Source organism: Pan troglodytes, chromosome X (genome assembly GCF_028858775.2).
Source record: "Pan troglodytes isolate AG18354 chromosome X, NHGRI_mPanTro3-v2.0_pri, whole genome shotgun sequence".
In the NCBI taxonomy this organism is placed as follows: Eukaryota; Metazoa; Chordata; class Mammalia; order Primates; family Hominidae; genus Pan; species Pan troglodytes.
In genome coordinates, this window is record NC_072421.2 from 112,057,970 (window position 1) to 112,075,877 (window position 17,908).

At 39.4% G+C, this 17,908-nt stretch overlaps 1 protein-coding gene and 1 pseudogene across 2 annotated transcripts in view; both read left to right on the top strand.

The window, feature by feature from the left end:
- Positions 1-4,922: 4,922 nt before the first annotated feature.
- HTR2C (5-hydroxytryptamine receptor 2C) overlaps positions 4,923-17,908 on the top strand; it is a 325,108-nt gene continuing 312,122 nt past the window's right edge. For both annotated transcript variants that reach the window (XM_009439546.4, XM_009439547.3), the window contains exon 1: positions 4,923-5,009. The gene's annotated coding sequence lies outside the window, so the exon portion shown is untranslated. The remainder of the gene's footprint in view (positions 5,010-17,908) is intronic.
- LOC112206836 (large ribosomal subunit protein eL42-like) lies at positions 9,972-10,293 on the top strand (annotated as a pseudogene).

Here is a 17,908-nt window from a genome sequence, read left to right on the forward strand (position 1 = left end):
CTCATTTGAAATAATGTAATGATATTGATTTACAGACCAGAGAAACCAAGCCCATTACTTTACTTTAGACATAACTCCGAAACAAGGAAATGTTTGGTTGCATGGTTATAGCTCTAATTATTACAGAAATGGGAAGCAGAAATCATAATGGTCTGAAAGAGTCAGAGTAAGATATATGGGTAGCAAGACTACTGGGCTTCAGCGACCAGTAGTCTTGAGCTAAGAATGAACAAGAAATCACTGTAGTCCTGGACTTTCAATCTCAGTTTAATTTAAATAAAAGGTCCTAATTGCCATCTTTGTTATCCTAAACTGGAAGAGTGAAATGCATGCCTATAATACAAAATGCATTCGTCATAACACGAATGCGCTCCAAGACAACATATATTTCCCTACAGAACTGATGTCAAAGTAGCTCCTAGCTCTTTCTCCTTTTTGAGGCTACAAGATTCCATTCCCAATCCCTATTCAAACTTGCATGCATGTTGCTATTTTTTCAAACATATACTTGGTTACTGGAAACTACACAAAATACATATTGTATTACTAGAAGGATGTTAGATAAAATTAATTAAATACGGTTTTTTGCATAAAAGAAATAAGCACAGATTTTTAATTGTGATATACCTTTTTTTTCCTTAGACGTGGCAGAAATATGTGATGGGAACTTCCAACTCCCCCTCCCAAAAGGCTTCCAGTCTTTTTCTCTTCCCTTCAATGGGACCTTCCAACTCCCCCTCCCAAAAGGCTTCCAGTATTTTTCTCTTCCCTTCAATGAGAGCATCAGAGAACCAGTGTTGATTGTTGTTTTTCTCTAAAACAGAAGATCTTTCCAAACAGAAGTTTCACTTACAGAGACTGACACGATCAGAGACTGCCCCCTGCCTTCCTACACAGCACACAGAGTTCTACTGCGTTATTTTTTTATTAAAAATAATCCTACCAACTTTAAAAAGACTGTGTATAATAAGCTATCTATGTCTAAGATTTTTTTCTAAGTCTATGACCATGTTTGAGGAACAGTAAGGGAAAAGTCAATTGTGTTCGATGCCATAAAAGTTTATTTCTAGGTGTGGCATGCCTCAACGATGGACATTATGGATCTGATGCTGGGTTTTTACGATTAAGCAGTAATAGCGAATGCTGAAAATATAATTTGATACAATTGTATTACTACCAAAAACATATCTGGCTATTATAATTTGCTTTAAAACTGAAAAAATATGGGTAGAAGTATTATCAAAATTCCTTGCATTTATGTCCTGTGGTAAATAAGAAAAAAAAAAAAAAACTCCCGGTAGAATTCTTGTGTAGCTTCTTTTGATCTGTGAAAATACCTGCCTTCGAGAATTTTGCTAGAATCCTGTCACTCATTTTTTAAACCTGTCTGTCATCCTTTAGGTGTGTTAAAATAGGGCTCTCTGGTCAAGAGGGGAAATAATAATGAGTAGAGAAGTAAACTTTCTAGTCAGTTTATTTTTTAAAAAAGTTCCCGAAGTTTCAAATGATGAGGAACTTTTTCCTACGTAGTAACAATCTTCTTTAATTCTTTCCCGAATTTCTAAATCAGTAGTTTTGGAAACATATGTATTTGTAGTAGGAGGAAATCGCCCTGGTTCGAAAGTTGTAAAAACAAGTCCACAGCCTTAGAAATCGGGAAATATTTGGAAACCGTGTTCCGGGGGGCACTGGGGATTTTAATCAAACCTGAGGAATTCACTGTAAATAACTCCTCTTTCCAGGGACAATTTCCGTACACCTGAGGAAGGGAAAGGAAAGCAGTGAAAACCCTGGGCTGACTCCCCAGGCCTCGTTAGGCAGGGGTTCCAGAGAACCTCTCTGGCAATGACAGAGCGACAGAAAGCGCCAGCATGTGCTTGTTTTGAGTTTGCTTCCCCAGTCCTAAAGTGCGCCCTAAATTTCTCCTTACACTAAATTCTCTGGTCTAGTGTTGCCAAAATCTCCAAAGTCCGTCGGACCTTGCAGCGCTCTGCCGAGCCGCAGCCTAGAGACCCTGAAGAGGCAGTACGCGCCGCAAATGCCAAGAAAGCAGAGCCTTCGGTCCCGGCGGAACCCGGTACCCCGAGCCTCGCCGCGGACCGCTCCGGCTCAGTCTTACAGGCTCTGGGCCGCTCGGCGAGCGCCGCTCAAAGGCTAACGTGCCTGCTTGTTTCTACCCGACCTCCGAAGCCCAGACGTGCTTCAGCAAGCCGCGTGGCTAGCAAACTTTCTCTCTGCTGCTGCGGGAACCTTCCCAACGACCAAGTGGGTTTCACCCCTGGTCGCTCTCGGCACTTTTGCCTTTCACAAGGAGAAGGAGAGAACAGCCTTTAGAGCGAAATATATAATAATAAAAACTATTATTACCATCATCCTCATCCTCATAATTGCTATTATCATGGTCAATTTCTCCAAGCCGGTTCCCCCGGGAGCCGGGGAGCGAGAACAGGTTTTGGCGGATGCTAACTTCCACTCGCTGCTCGGCAGATCCATTTTGGCTTAGCAAAAATATCACAGGGATTTATATTTACATTTTTTGAAGTAATATAAATGTCTCAGCCTCTGACAAAATAAATACGAGTCCCGCCAGAAAAGGCAAGACTAAGCATTCCACATTCATAGAGTAAGGGGACACTTGGGGAGTTTTTAAAGATGAGTGCTTAATTATTTAAAGAGAAGACATACGTTTTCTCTTCTATATTTATAAATTACTGTTCGCTACCAAAGCATTTCTAAAGATGCGAGCGTTGTGCAGTCGGTGGACTTGGCAGCGCTGTCGCAGCCACCTGTGCGGCATCATACAGCAGCATTCAACAGATGCTTCAAGAAAACTGCGATGGGTTTTTGCTTTTCGAAACAGAACTTGGGTGCCGACAGTATGTTCACTGCCAAATTAAATTTCAAAGCCTGAATTCAGTGGCGATGGAGGGAATCAGAGGATTCCCAAAATGCCCCTTTTGGAATAGACTGGACAGCTCCTTTCACAAATATGGAAACAGAGGCACAGAGAGAAATGACTGTTCCTAGGGCATCCAGAATAAGGAAGGGGCTTGACCCTTATCATTGCTTCCACTTCCTTCTCCATCCCTAACTTTTGGGGCTACTGAGGCAAACTTCGGCCTTCAGAATAGCCGGCAGCTCCCACCCCTTTTGCGTTCTGCCAGGTTCGGTCCTCCAAGCCTCTCTCTGTACGGCCTCTCTGTAGCCTCTTCTATACAATCGCTGCGCTGCGGTCCGGTCCTAAGTAGCCAAACCGGAGGCTCGATCTTTTGCTTCGGTCCAGCTACCTCCGACAGGCGGGGAGCCAATCTCCACTTTTCCTACCTCGGTCCTCGGTACAGGGCCGAGAAACCTCGGCCGCGACCCGAGACCACCACCCCCGCTCGCCCCTTCGTTCCCTCTTAGGAGAGATCTGCTTCTGTTCCCATTCTCCGTGGGATCATCTCCATTACTCAGCTTGGTTTTGGTGCCTCTGAGGCGTCTTGGCCAAGGGGGCCCCGTTCACCCTTCTCTGCGCTGCCGCCAGGACACCGCAGGCACCTGCCCGGTGGCGCCTGGGAGCCTGTGAAAAAGAGCTCTGCCTGACCGGTTGCAGCTCGGCATCCCAGCAGTTGCCAAAAGAGAGCCTTTGTGGTTCACCTCTTGCTGCCTTGACCTTGCATTGACAGCACCCCTCCCTCCCCCCCAACGACTGGGCAACCGACTGGCTGTGGGCCCAAGGCCCTGTGCCAGAGAGATATGTTCACCCCCTTGGAAACCCGTAAGAGCTGCCCTCAAGGTGTCTTTCTAATGAGGCCTGTGGGGTCAAGAAAGGAACTAAACTGTGCCTTCCCGGGGCTCGAAGGCCAAGAGCTTTTCTTTCTCCTTTGGGGTTAGGGAAAGGATGGGGAGACAAGGATGGGGAAGTGGGCCTTATAACAGGGTTGTGGCCTTTGCGCACTCACCAAATGTTTGACCCTGTGAGTGCCTCAGTTGCTACTGTTGGAGGAATGGGCAAGAGTCGGAACAGAGACCCTTGAAGGGAGTTTCAAAGCTTGATGAAATTTGCAAGACTTGAGAATGCTGTTTGTTGAAATGAAATGTACAGGTGTGTGTGTGTGTGTGTGTGTGTGTGTGTGTGTGTTTGGGGAGGGGTATGCTATGAATCTTTGAGGGTACATTCTTGAGAAAGCCTTCCCTCTCTCTCTATCCGGTGCCATGGCTGATCCTGGTTCCCCCTACTCTCTAGGCCTTGTGAATCAGATTAATCATCACCCCCACCCCCATCTCCACCATGGGGTCTCGCGCCCCCTGCCAGCAGGCTCCAGATGCACTAAGAGACCGGTCCAAACAGGCCCGGGGGCCACGTAATGCTGAGTGCTGATTGGCTGCTCTTGGCTCCTCCCCTCATCCCGCTTTTGGCCCAAGAGCGTGGTGCAGATTCACCCGCGCGAGGTAGGCGCTCTGGTGCTTGCCGAGGACGCTTCCTTCCTCAGATGCACCGATCTTCCCGATACTGCCTTTGGAGCGGCTAGATTGCTAGCCTTGGCTGCTCCATTGGCCTGCCTTGCCCCTTACCTGCCGATTGCATATGAACTCTTCTTCTCTCTGTCTGTACATCGTTGTCGTCGGAGTCGTCGAGATCGTCGTGGCGCTCGTGTGATGGCCTTCGTCCGTTTAGAGTAGTGTAGTTAGTTAGGGGCCAACGAAGAAGAAAGAAGACGCGATTAGTGCAGAGATGCTGGAGGTGGTCAGTTACTAAGCTAGAGTAAGATAGCGGAGCGAAAAGAGCCAAACCTAGCCGGGGGGCGCACGGTCGCCCAAAGGAGGTCGACTCGCCGGCGCTTCCTATCGCGCCGAGCTCCCTCCATTCCTCTCCCTCCGCCGAGGCGCGAGGTTGCGGCGCGCAGCGCAGCGCAGCTCAGCGCACCGACTGCCGCGGGCTCCGCTGGGCGATTGCAGCCGAGTCCGTTTCTCGTCTAGCTGCCGCCGCGGCGACCGCTGCCTGGTCTTCCTCCCGGACGCTAGTGGTAAGTTGGAGCCCCGGGCGGCATTGCTAGCCGAGACCCCAACGATTTAGGCGGGGGATGGGGTGGGGAGCGGGGACAGGTCCCGGATGGCTGCAGCCTGCAGGACCGCACTGGCCCTAGCGGAGGTTGGGGGGAGGGACTCTGAACGCGCAAATCGCGAGGAGACTGAGTCTCTGGAAGAAGAGAGGAGCTTAGGTTCCACGGAAGGAGCATAGAAGTCTCTAAGAGGATTGGGAGCGGGGGCTCGAGATGAAGGCGCTGGGCGGAGGCGGGGGTCTAGAGAACCTGGCGCGGGGGAAGCCGAGACAGAAACGGAAGGCGGGGGTGGGGTCTCAAGAAGTGAGGAGTGGGAGGAGAGAAAGGAGGGAAACTGAACGCAATGTCACTGAGTAGAGGGTCGGGCTGCGGAAGATGCAACTGAGTTGCAGGACCGACTACAATTTTAAGAAATCCGACAGCAGGCAAGTGGGAGGGGGCGCAAGGTTTGGGACAGTGTGTGCAGAGGGGGAACCAAGGATCCTTTATTATGTTCTCATTGAAAAGCGACCCTAATTTTTCTGGCGGGTCTCAGCGAACATCCGTAACTCTGGGGAGATACACACTGCGGATCTGTGTTTGGTCTAACAGCTGTTAGCTGAATTTGAACAGCGCTGCTGGTGATCACATAAGCTTAAGAGGAGAGGATAAAGGCATCCAGTGAACCTTTTTTTTAAATATAATTAATTAGCTTATCTAAGTCATTTGGTTACTGTTTTATATTTTGAAAAGGATTGCGAAAAAGTCTCCAGCGCTGCCTCTTATTCCTGTACTCAGTTTTACCTGACAAGCAGTCTTTACAGCGTTCCTCGGAATTGCTAAACATGAGAACAGGTTGCCGTTCCTGATGTCACATAAAGTTCGTCATTGCAAAACGTGTCTGTGTGTCTGTTTCTTTTCTGCGCCATGCCCTTTGCCTTTTGCTTCCTGTTGGGTAGTATGCGACTTGAGGTGACAAACACTTGCATTGTGTTTGAGAACCCTGTATTTTAAGCAACAGAGCTCCCCAACTCAAAATTCAGCGAGTGACATTCGGCAGTTAAAAGATTTGGTCTGGAATCACTGCCAGTACCGCGCAGCCTCTTCATTAATATTACCAGTATAAGTCCCATCCAAGGAAGCCTCTGATTGCTGAGCCACTAAGTGCATATGCCCCTTACCTCATACCTTTTAGGCAGGCTAACCGAGGGACGCTCATATATGGTTGAGCTAAGATGATTTGAGGGGCGGGGGGTGAGGAAATGCGGCGCACTGAGTAACCTCTGAGCTCCCCAGTTTGCAGACAATTGAGACCTCACATACACGGTAATGAAAAAAGATATCTGGGCTCCAGAGTTTAAATTTTTCATGAAGAAGTTTACGTACATATCAGCCATTCTGACAATCAAAATATGAGTGCAATAGAAACAAGGTGTTACTGTGTAGTTGGCTACATATGTGTAGAGACAATGACAAAGGCCAACTGACATGCCCCACAGAAAATGATATCTACCGTGATCATTGCATCTCTTTTGCAGTACTGAAATCATACTGAATATTGTCTGTTCTGAAGAGTATAATCTCCTTAGCACCTGGCTGTTTGGGAATCATCTACAATGCCCCCCCATTCCACCCCACAGGTGGGGGGAAATAAATAATTTTGTCCATATTTTGGGGAGGTAGGTTATAGAATATTTAATTATATTTTTCATTCCTTAAATAAATTCTCCTGATCCTCCTGGGGAGGGAAGAAAATGTTTGTTTCATCAACATGATTTCTTTCCTAATAGCGTCTATCATCTACAGCAACAAGCCCAACGCAAGTCCTGAAATTCGGAAGGTGGATAAGGCTTGTTGATTGCAATGTCAAGGTAGGATTTGGGGTGCTTTAGCAAAAATGACGGTGTTTTTCTATCTGCATTATCTAGAGAGGGTTATTAACCCTTTCTATGCTTTCTTGAGGGGTTTATCTCCATCTAGAGGTGTCATGGATGACAGTGATGACTTTTTCAGATAACGTAACAGGCTTTTGTGCAGTACGAATTCATCGGAAAAGAGGTGAGAACTGATATTTCTGGGAACCTCCTGGATGCCAGACGTGGATCCAGGACCATTACATATATATACATAAAATATATATTATTTCATATAGTCTTCATAGCAAGTCTATGAATGACAAAGATATTATTATCCTCCATTTTATTGGTGCCATTAGATTTTTTCCCTCAATTTCTCAAGGTATTCTCAAAAGTTAATTTAAGGCAAGAGAATAAGAAATATTTATTTGTGCTTCCAAGTCTACTTGGGAAGAGCAATAAAAGTAAAATCTAAAAAGCCTAACATTCTAATAGATTCGTCCAACATAACTGAGTCAAGCCTCAATAATTTTACTGTTCCATGTATTTCCTTCAAGGAAACGTCATCCCTCTCCAGCTAAGGGAAACACAAAAATTAAAACAAAATTTGGGGGAGAGATTATAGTAACCAACATTAAATATCCTCAGCTATTCTTATTAAATTGTTCAAGGCCTGAGATTGAAGGAGGCTGCAGTTTGCTGAGCCTGCTGAAAGATAATTAATTCCCAGGTTTTAATGGCTCCTGAAGCTCCAGACTATTTGTCCAGTATTATTAAGGAGCATCTTACCACCTCACTTTCATAGTAATGGAATACCTCACAAAAGGATGATGTACGTGTACTGAGATTATTTTAGTAAAGCATCTGATACAGCTTAGTATTGTCTAGTGGAAGAACTGCTAAATTATGTTCCTCTAGCTGCCTGGTAGCCATGAGCAAACTAGGAAAACTTCATCATAAATTGAAGTTAATAATATATTATTGTGATATTTTATGTCGGTATCATATATAACCCCACCTGATTGTTGTGAAACAGATGGGTATTAAGCACTTTGAAAATTTTAAATTATTGCACTAAGCAACATTTATTATTTATTTGTTAGCATTCTAGGCTACCTATGTCATTTCATCTACATATTGTACTGTTGAACCTCAAAAAGAAATCATCAATCTCCAGTCTAATGTGTGCTCAAGTTATGGATCTCTCCAACACTGCCATTCTTCAAGACATTTTAAGAAGGCTTTTTCATATACTGAGAACATTGCTGCAAAACAGTCTAGTCATCTCCATTCTAGACAAATAACATTGAAAACAACCAAGTGGTTAAGCTGCATCATCATTTGGCAAGTCATTAGCAGATTTAATACTAATGCTCACCTGCAACAACTCTTTGCCAATCACTTCTGACATTTTAATGCACAAACGACATAGTGAAATCAGGATTTCAAATAAGTTGTACACAAGATGGAATTTTAATTCTGTTTTTGTCTCCCACCCGGCATCTCTACTTCAACCTCGCTATTCATTCCTCTTCTCAGCTGTGGCTAAGACAGTGTCATCTGCAGTTTCCTAAAATAGTTGCTTATTATAGCATTGTACATATAGCTGGCATTTGAAACAGTCATTCTTCTTAATTATGGTTAACCTTATGCATAGATGACCACTTACATGGTCTAATTTGAGAAGCACTCGAAAGGCCTTCTGGTCCCTAAACTAGTAGCCTTCATGGTTTTCCATATAACTTGAAATTCTACATTCAGGAATTTCCCTCTTTCATCTTAGTCATTGTCTCCTTTAAATACAAGTACACCTTTGGGTAACATACTGTTATTATTACCTATTAAGAACTATGCATAAATTTATTGAAAGCTATTAGAAAGCCTTTAGAACTGCATTGTCCAGTGCAACAGCCACCAGTCATATACGGGTATTTAAATTCAGAGTTGAATTAGCGTTAATGGCAAGGTGTGGGGTTGAGCTCAATGTAAAAATAAAAAGTGAAAACTGAACACCACTGAAACCAAAGATAATGTCAACTAATATCTAGACAAGGATAGCAATGAATGAATTGGCTAGGATTTCCTTTACTTTTTCATAAAACATGATGTCTTCTTTAAACTAATCAGTAAACGCTTACAAATAAATGTCAGTGTTCAAATCTTTTGCAAGTGTATTTTAAACTTACGTATCTCCCATTTTATCTCAGTAATCAAGACTCACTGAATACTCTTCAATTGTAGCTTCCTGTAATCAAAGTAGTAAGACTTGCCCAAATTAGCAAGTAATTAGTCTTAAGAGGAGAGGTATAAAAGATGGTAACAGTGGCCACTATTTATTGACATTTACCATGCACTACACAGTTCTAAGAGGTTTACAGGTATATAACCATACAAGCCTGATGACTACCCCATGAGAAGGTACTACTATTATCCAGTTTGCAGTTAGGGAAACTGAGGCATACAAAGAGGTTAATCTGTTCAAACTGAATGAACAAAACCAAGCTTGAAACCAGGCAGTTTTATTCCAGAGGCCGTGGTGTTAAACAACAAACTATTGCCTCTGTTTAGAAATTGGCTAATTTTTCTTTCATACTGTAACAACTAGTCTTTTAACAGAACAAATTTGCATGTAAATGTGAGGATATTAATGGACAATGTCCATTAATCCTCGATATGCTGCTTGGCAAGGCAATGAGACAGACATGCAACATTTCATCTAGAGATTCACCTACCAATAAAGAAGTAGAGCAAATGAGAATGTACTGTTAATGCTGAGAGACTGAGGGACAAGAAGCTGAGTGAAGCTCAGGGGAGTTACAGAGATAATACAAAGACAGAAATGAAGTCAGGGAAATAATGCTATTGTATGTAGAGATGACTGGACAGGCAGATGTTACTACTGTGAGTTGGACCCACAGGTTTCTACCACATGTAACACCACAACAAAGGCCATTCATATTTGTCATTTATATAATATTGCCTACTTGAAATTCAAGCAGTAAAATAGAAGCTCTGAAGGTCTAAGACCAACTGACAGAAGGATCAGTAAAAATCGTTTATCTCTTTCCGTACCGATAGCGCTCCCGCAAACATGGTGAATGTTCATAAAACTCACAAGACTTTAAGAAGTGTGGCTAGCACCAACCCCACAAAACGACACAGTACAAGAAGGGCAAAGATTCTCTGTATGCCCAGGGAAAGCAGCATTATGACAGGCAGCGCAGTGAATATGGTGGGCAGACTAAGCCAATTTTTCGGAAAAAAGCTAAAACTACAAAGAATATTGTGCTAAGGCTTGAGTGCACTGAGCCCAACTGCAAATCTAAGAGAATGCTGCCATTAAAAGATGCAAGCATTTTGAACTGGGAAGAGATAAGAAGAGAAAGGTCCAAGTGATCCATTTCTAAGTGTCATCTTTTGTTTTATTATGAAGACAATAAAATCTTGAGTTTGTGTTAAAAATTATTTATCATATATCAGGAAGGTTTCAAGTCTTGTCTGATCCCATTTGCCATGTATTTCCTTTTCATACTAGAGTCAGGAAAAGTAATTTGATAGCTATGACTTGGAAAATAGGTGCTATAAAAAGTAACTGCCAGTTTTTTAGTTTACTGATCTGAGCCCAGGTAGAAAAACCATATCTGAGTACAATACTTAGACTAAAGTTATTTCAGGGTAGAAAGACCATACTTGGAAAAATTCTAAGTATGATTAAAGTCTTTTTAAAAGTAGGTTTTTAAAAATTCAAAAACCAAACCAATTACTTCCATTTCTTACTTCCATTTTAAATTGACAAAAAACCTGATCCGTGATTAAAAAAGAATTTATTGCTAGAAAGATTGGAGAAGTCCAGTACTGTGGTATGTAGCTTTCTCTCCCAAATGTATCTATATTCTGTCTGATCTTCAAGGTCCGTTTCAAGCCCCACCTCTTGCAGGAAGCTTTTGTTGACTAGCCCACATGTATGATAAGTGCCTTGCCCATAGTAGTAATCAGTTAACATATCTTGATTGATTGTATTGTATTCCAATGGTTAAAGTAAAGGTGAAAGAAGATGAAGGAAGAGCTAAAATAGAATTTTTAACACATCTGCACAATAATATTCAAGAATTCAAGGCATCTAACAGAATAACAGTTTCCCCTGAAATGATTTCAGGTAATTTCTCTGAACATATTTTAGGGCAATAAAAATATTATAAATCTTCTTAAATTAGTTTAGCTAAAGCTTAGCCCTACCACACTGTTTTATTTTCCATTTCACAGTGAAATACACCATTATATATACATATATGAGTGAGAGACCATTTCATTGACCACATGCATGGCTATAGAATTCTCTTTTTATTAGCAAACTGAGTTCTGCACGCATTTTGCGGTATGGGTTGATGGCTCAGAAAGAAGCGCAAGTTTTCTTTTTAAAATAGCAATTCCTAAATGCCTTTGCAGCAAATAAACTTGTAAATAAGAGCTTTATTTCCTTCCTTTTTATAATGTTAAAGGAAATCAGACATTAGTATTAATGAATTGCTCTGAGTGATCACGTCATGAATCTATTAGTTTTTTTTTATCTTAATTACACAGTTAATTTAATGCTTTGTGGCTTGTAGGTAGATTGTTCTAGCATTTTTGGTTGGTCAATGACTCCCAGAGGTCTAATAGGCCTGTATCTTTTATTTTTAAATGTAATGTTAGTCTAAAATAGATTCAGAAAGAAGTTGATTACTTCATTCTTGAAGGAAGTAAAACAAGGAAGATCTGGTGTCTCTCCAACAAATATTTTTTGAAACTTCATTTTGAAAAAGCAGAAATGAGCCGGTTTCTCAATAGATTTATTTATTTAGTCATTTCATCATACCTCTATATCTATTTTTAAAATCACTATGTAAATGGAAAAGAACTTGTATGGTAGAATTATGCGCCCAAATGAATATTCATTGATACAATGACTTGCTCTCCAAAGTATTATTTAAGTTAGCAAGGGCAGATTCTTTAGTTTGGAGGATTATTACCCACCTCTCACTGGGTAACTGTCTGTGTCAAATTTTCTTGCTTCTACTACCAAACCTCAGCCAATTTCCTAAATTTCACGTAAGTAAATCTATAAAATTCACTGTCCATATTTATCTGCCAAATTAGTGAACTGTAAGATGAAGATGAATAAAGAAAAGCCTGTAAAAATTATGGAATTTCAGCAATGGCTTAGTTGAAATTCAGCAAGAGAATTTCAGTTGAGGGCTTAATGTACATTTAACACTTTGTTGGATGCTAATGAGGTGAAAAACATATTCTACAATACTCCCCTAAAGAAACAAATAAGTACTGTTAGACAGTAAAGGCAATTCAATGTAATAATGTAGTTTTGCAATTTATGGTGTAGGCAACATTGATTTCTCTCTTTCCTACTCTCTCACTCAGGATGAATGAAGAAAAAAATGGTCCAGTCATTTGCTTAACTCAGGCCTCAGTTTCCACAACTCCAAAATGAGAGCCTTATACTAGGTAATCTTTCTGTAAGGATCCTTCAAACTAACCTCTTTGTTATAAACAGATACAGAATACAGAAACCACTGAGGTTATATGACTGACTTCCCTAAGGTTACAAATATAGAGTCACAAATTGTATAATATATAAAATGGGGAAGAGAACATGGAGAAAACTCCCACAAATTTTATTAGGTTGGTTCAAAAGTAATTGTAGTTTTCACCATTGTGGTTTTCACCGCAATTACTTTTGCACCAACCTAATTCAGAATTTAAAAGTGAAAAACATTTGAATGCTGAGAAGATAATACATTGTTATAAAGTAATTTGAATTTTTACCATAGATTTATACTTTACTTTGGGTAAGTGCCATTTTCAGAAAGGCAGCCAAATTTGTACAAACATAGTGGATATTCTGAGTCTCTTGATTGAGAATGAAGCAACAAGATCAAATAAAAGTTCATTTGTTTCTCTAGTATAATACAGAATACATTTATCACAACACTTATAGAGTGAGAAATTATTAAAAAAAACACTCTATCCCTTCTCCCAGATTTCTTTAATTTCTTATGATAATTGAAATAATGCTTGTTCTTCCTACCTTGGATTCATTCGTGGATAACTTTTCTTAATTATTCCCCATTTCAGTCCATTAATACAGCTTCAGAATTATTTCTGAAAAATGTTGTTCAAATGTGCCACCTTTTAAATTCCATTGTGATTATAGACTCTTAGGGTTAGTAATTGAAAGCTCATTTCAGACAACTCCCTATCTCATGTTTGAACTCTGCACATCTCCCACTCTCTTTACAATGGCACCAAATAATGCTACCCAATTCCTGGGCAGAGCATAGATAAGGCTAAAAGTTGTCAGCTACCAAAGTAGCTGCTGAATATCAGAATGAAACCCAGGGACTCTAAAGTGGGTTATGAAGTGATGAGCTTCAGCTAACAGGGAACATTAGGAAATGACTGCAGAGAAATCCTCATGCTTAATTCAGAGAAAGATGTACGGTTTGATTGGAGGGGGTGAGGAAGAAGGATATCATGCAGACTATAAAGCCAAGAAGCAATGCTTAGAATGCAAATGTGTTATAATTTTGTGTGTGCAGTGTAAAAAGACTACTGGCCATATTTTAAAAAGTCATCTAGGTTACACTCACATATGTAAGAACACCAGAATTTCCATTTTAAATTTTAAGAAAATAGACATAATTGTTTGCACCTCTTACATGGCACTTAGCACATTGTATTACATTGTTTTTTCCTTAGATATGGAGTCTTGCTATGTTGCCAAAGCTGACCTTGAACTCCTGGGCTCAAGTGAACCTACTGCCTCAGCCTCCTGATTAGCTGGGACCACAGGTGCATGCCACCGCACCTGGCTTCTATCGCATTTTATTTTTATTACTTGGTTTTTAACTTATACTTTAGAGGCAGGCCTGGTGTTAAAGGTTTTACATGCATCACGTCACTTTTAAATTTGAGTCTTATCTTTCCTACTGGATTATAAATTCACATGGAACAAAGATTATAATTTATTCATGTTTATACTCCCCAACTACCGTTTGCATATATCATTACATATTGTGGCTTCTCTCAACATATATTTGCTGAATAATTAATATACAAAAAGACACAAGCACTGTGGGAAAGGTATTTATAGTGCAAATTTGGAGTTAAATGACCTAAGTTCTAGTCTGTTATAAGCCTCTATGTCCTCCTCCGCCAAAAGAGAAAATCAGACTGGATGGTTACTGAGATAATTTCAAATGCTACAACTTTAAGAAAATATCAACAGTTTCTAATTCTGAAAATCCACTTCAAATAATAATACTCAGGTAGTTGATTTTATGCCCCAGAAGATTAATGGTTATGACTCTTCAGCTACTTAAGTAATTCTTATAAAATCTCAAGTCAATATTCACTTCAGGTCTCTAACTTGTCATTTTCCATTCACTCCAGTGCCCTACATTTGAAATGATTCATGTCTTAAAGATTTCTGAGTGATTGAAGACATGTCTTCTTTTTGTCTTTTGTTATTTAAAGTAAATTTAAGATATCTTTGGCTATTAATAATAAGTAACATTCATTTTAGGTGATTTATAATAAATTAAACTGTGCAGCTACAAACTCTACACAAAAGAAGTTACTTAACTATTTGATAGGACAGATAACACTCTCCTGCATTTTCAGAAACGATTAAGCCATATCTTATAGTTAATCTAATATATAAAAAAATGAACTTCCTTAGGATTTAGAAATGTTACTAAAAATAATTAGCATTTTTTTTTCTCAATAGGGTTTCTAGAAGATTTCTAGACATCTTGAACGGTGAATCATACCATAATAGATATTTTACTTTTGGGGAGAAGAGAGATGGGTGTAAAACAGTTTTCAATATTAAAATGTTTAATAAATATATAGAAATTGAAAAAGAAGTAAAGGTTAAATGGATCAAAATGCATTGGCAAAAGGCATTTTGACATGTAAGCAATTCACAAATGTAAACAATTCCAGTTATTCATATTGTCAACCTTTGAACATAGATAATTCTTTTACCCATAGTAAAGAACATTGGAGATACTTGTACTTTCTAGTTCAAAAGTTTTCATTATTTTAATTCCTATAGCTCTAAAGGCTTCAGAAAGAGAGATTACAAATAACATGTAGAGAACTCCAAATTTCTTGATCTTACTACAGATTCGCTAATGCAGATATGTTTTTTTGAGATTCATCCCAATATCTACTTTCCATTCTCTCTTAACTCTTTTTATATTTTCTATCATGTATTTTTAAAATTTTCTTCATTTCCTATTGTAAATTTTTTCAGCCTAAGAGCAATTCTTATATTCTGTTTCCTGTTTTCTCCTCCCTAATTTTTTATCTTATTTTCTAACGAAGGCAACATATAGCTGAAAGGGTTTAATAATACAGTCACAGAATATCCTTATTAGTCATATATCTACTTTTTACACCATAATACAAATTTTCTTTGTAGATATTTTAGAGATTGTATATATTGTTCTCATATATCCCTTCATTTGATTTTCAACATAACTTCGACTTAGTTAGGGCCAGTATTACTACATTGATTACACAAATGAGAAAACGAAGGGTAAGAAAGGTTAAATTACTTATGTAAAGTCACACAATTAATTCTACAGCCAGATTCAAACAAACCCATGAGTTCTTATTCAGAATTCCATTCTTTTTATTTTTTTGAGACAGGGTCTCACTCTGTCACTCAGGCTGGAGTGCAGTCATGCGATCATAGCTCACTGCAACCCCTGGGCTCAAGCGATTCTCTCACCTCAGCCTCTCGAGTAGCTGGAACTGTAGGTGTGTGTCACCGTGCCCAGGTTGTTGTTGTTGTTGTTGTTTTGTAGAAATGAGGGTCTTGTTATGTTGCCCAGGCTGGTCTCGCACTCCTGGTCTCAATCATCCTGCCTCTGCCTCCCAAAGTGCTGGGATTGCAAGCACGAACCACCATGCTCGGCCCTAAAATTTCATTCTATTTCCAGTACTTTCCCCTCTCTTCATGTCATGGATATTTAGTTCCAGAGAACTTTAGATGCTTAGAAATAAATGATACAATTAGGAAGTTAGATATAGATATAGATATGTGTATGTATATTTGTATATATATAGAGAGAGAGTCATGTTACTCCCAGATGTTTAAAAAGCATGATAAATACTTGGTTTTCTACAAAGAATCAGACATTCATTTGCATGTGGTCAAGATTTAAATAACAATAGACTGACTAATGAGCAATATGGCAGATTAAAACACACAAAAAAAATCCCAAATCATTTTCTGCAGAATATATTGGAAGTCTAGCTATCTGGTTGCACTTTAGCCAAACAAAGTTTCCTTAAAGTAAATCAAGCCTTGATTGAGTTCTGCTTCAAATTTTTCAAAAGAGTGCTTCAACTTATTATGACTTCTCTCTTACTTTCATGACTATTAGCCCTATCCCTTTCACATTTCCTGTAATAGCCAGAACCCAGATAACAGAGGGTACCTTCTGCATTTAAAAATAATCATTTTCCAATACTTGTATTTAAAGAAAACATTTCTACTTTACCCACACACATGGCATATTTTTAAAATACAGAAGCACTGATAAACAATTTAACATTGCATACCCTGGATTTAAACATTTAAAATATACTGTGCATGTGGATAAGGTAGCAATGTTTGCTTTAAATACAAGTATTAGAAAAACAATTTTTAAGAGAAAATTTTAATTAGTATAAAAATTGATGAAATAATTGAATAATATTATCCCAAAGTTAGCTTTCAGTGGAGAATTTTAAATGGGAGTTCATTAATATCTTGCTGAATATCAATAACGTAAATGCTGAGTTTATGGTTTAGCTTCATGATTAGAAATTGTCTTATTCCTTTATTATATTTTTAGATTGAATTGGATATAGGCTATTACCTTATAAAGGGTTACAAAAGAAAACAAATTCTGGACAAACATTCATCTAGATGCCTTTAATTATATTTCATATGATCATTTTGCCCCTGTACTAGAACATTTATTTTTTGAGGAGTATTCAGTTTCCTCTATTTGTATTCAGAACTCCTTTGAGTCTTTGGGGGTGATCCCAAATGGCAGGAAGAAGAAAAAGAAAAGTTATTTATAGCTTGTTCATGACTTTTATCAGTGTTCCGTTTTGATTTCCAATTACTTTCCCCTGGAAAATATATCTAGATACCTTATCACTATCTTTAATGAATCTAAAGCTGTACAATTTGTGTTGCTATAAAATAATTTCAAAAGAATTATTCAAACTTTTGTCCTCAGTCAGATCTTAACTTGTGGTACTCCAGCCTGCTCTTGATCTGTCTGAGTAATCTTGTAGATTTCTATCACATCATCATCATCATTTAAAAAATATTTTTTGTGTCGGCCATGGTGGCTCACTCCTGTAATTCCAGCACTTTGGGAGGCCAAGGTGGGCAGATCACATGAGGCCAGGAGTTCGAGACCAGCCTGGCCTACATGGCAAAACCCCATCTTTACTAAAAATACAAAAATTATCCAGGCGTGGTTGTGTGTGCCTGTAATCCCAGCTACTTGGGAGGCTGAGGCAGGAGAATCGCTTGAACCCAGGAGGCAGAGGTTGCAGTGAGCCGAGATCGTGCCATTGCACTCCAGCCTGGGTGACAGAGCAAGATTTCATCTCCAAAAAAAAAAAAAAAAAAAAAAAGCAAAGCAATATTTTTTGAAGCTAAATTATACCCGACATTGTAAAAAACACATGTTAGAGAATATAACACTTGTTCTTAGAGTCACAAAACTGTCAAGGGAGGATTTAGCAAACATTTTACGGTTCCTACCATTGAGAAATTTATCTTCTATTTGGGAAGATAAACTGTATTGGCATGCAACAAAAATCAAGACATTATATAGTGAAGGACTAAATTGTGTACCACATAAAAATGAAGGAAAAGAAACAACTAAAGGAATTTTATTGGCATAGAGAGGAAATGAATTGGAGCTTGAGGACAAGTAGGGTTTGAATTGACACAGA